Here is a 1,846-nt window from a genome sequence, read left to right on the forward strand (position 1 = left end):
GAATGCCACCTCCATGGGAAACTGCGCCGCATCGGAAAGCTCATGGGTGAGGGGCCCTGGAGACCTGCGTCTCCCACCCCCATGTCTCTGATTCCAGAAGCCAGTGGAACCAGCATCAGTCATGTGCTCGGGGGTCATAGAAATCCCCCTGCATTCACCTTCCTGTGCTTGGAATCCTGTGCTGCCTGGCGGCCAGCCCGAGGTCCCTGAGTGAGAACCAGGCAGACTGGGAGAGGCTTGTGCGGGACAGGGCCAGACATGACCCTCGGTGACCTGAGCACTCACGAGGGTGTTCACAGCTGCCGAGTGCTGCTTCCTGGGGCCTTGGGTGTCAGAGGGAGCGTCCTGACAGTGGCCTTCGTGGGGCAGGGACCCTCCAGGGGGGAGGGCAGCCAGTGCCTTCGGGACACGAGGTCGTTCCAGGTCAGGGGCATGACCCAGCAGGGCAGCTTTCAGAGCCTCCTGGGTCCCCCGAGTTTGCTCAGTGGTTTGGGGTGTCTCCACTGCTCTCCTTCCTGGGGCTCTGTCAGCTGGGCATCAGCCATCTCCTCTGTCATCTGTCCCCACCCGAGAGCTCTACATCTACTCTGTGGCCTCCCCCCCTGCCCTTGGCCGCCCCACGGTGAAGCCCCCGATGCAGGGTGGTGGCCGTCTCCTCAGGGCATTGGGTCCTTGCAGAGCCGTGCAGCCGTCCCCCACTCGGCTCACCTGCCAACTCACCCACAGGTAGGAGTCCCGACGTGAACCCAGACGCCCTGGAAGAGTTTAAGAAATTCATACAGCACAAGGGATTCCTGGAGGACAACATTTTCATACCCACGCAGATGGGTGAGAGGACGGCTCTGACCACATTCCCCTCGTGTCCCCCTCTCCCCTCTGTGGGGTAAATGGCATCACAGTGACGTGTCACAGGGGTGCCAAGGCTCTATCTTGGGACTTGGTTGTCAACGGTCTGAGCTGTGGACAGTGATGGGGTCTGGGCTGGTGACCAGGGCGTCCTCTCACCTCTGGGTTTTCTTGGTTTCTACAGAAAGCTGCGTTCCCCAGGGAGATTAGGGTAAGTTACGCTTTGGGAGGACGTTGGAAAAGCCCAGAGTGCTGAGTTCATGGAGTTCGAAGGCCCCTCTGCTCTGTCCCTGTCCCATCCCACCCAGGCGGGAGAGACCCTGTCTAAGCCAGGCAAAGGCTGTCATCTCAGGGGTCTGACCTGGGTGTGATTCCTTGGACACGTGGGGAGACCCTTCCTTTAACTGTGCCCTGCACCCTGCTGACCAGGGAGGTCCTATGGGGTCTTTCACAGAACAGGCATTGTAGTGGGCTCCCTCCCATGTCAGCTCAACACCTGGTCTCCACTCGGTCCAATCCCCCAGCCTGCACACCCACCGAGGATGCCCAGGGCCGGCCTGCTCGTTAGATGGGCCGGGATGGCTCTCAAGCCTCCTGGCCAGGCAGTGACTGAATGTGGCTCCTGTGGCAGCCCCTGCCCCTGCCCACCACTCCCACTGTGACCTCACTGACCTCTGTTCCTCTTCCTATCACAGCAGCCACCATGGCTGCACCTCCGGAGCCCGCCCTGCTGCCGGACACAGAGCCCCACCCCCACCTGGACCAGCCTCTGCCACAGCAGCACCCCCGCTCCCCCCACCTGACTCCAAATAAAGAGCTTCAGCAGCAGCCCTGGGCTCAGTCTTTCTGTAAAGGGGACCTTGGTGTTGGCTCCCTGGAGGTCTGTTGACTCAGTGCAGAGATAGAGCCACAGTGGAAGTTAGGGAGATGTTGGAAACATCAGGAGCCAGACCCCAGGGAGCATGGCATCCGACAGGCCTGTAGGGATGCGGGTTGTCCA

The 1,846-nt window shown here is 61.1% G+C and overlaps 1 long non-coding RNA gene across 1 annotated transcript in view; it reads left to right on the forward strand.

The window, feature by feature from the left end:
- The window catches only part of LOC103583614, a 3,074-nt gene continuing 1,228 nt past the window's right edge, over positions 1 to 1,846 (forward strand). The window contains exons 1-3 of the long non-coding RNA XR_549875.1: positions 1 to 46; positions 727 to 828; positions 1,031 to 1,057. This is a non-coding gene — a long non-coding RNA (uncharacterized LOC103583614). The remainder of the gene's footprint in view (positions 47 to 726; positions 829 to 1,030; positions 1,058 to 1,846) is intronic.

Source organism: Galeopterus variegatus, unplaced genomic scaffold (assembly GCF_000696425.1).
Source record: "Galeopterus variegatus unplaced genomic scaffold, G_variegatus-3.0.2 Scaffold24826, whole genome shotgun sequence".
NCBI classification, from domain to species: domain Eukaryota; kingdom Metazoa; phylum Chordata; class Mammalia; order Dermoptera; family Cynocephalidae; genus Galeopterus; species Galeopterus variegatus.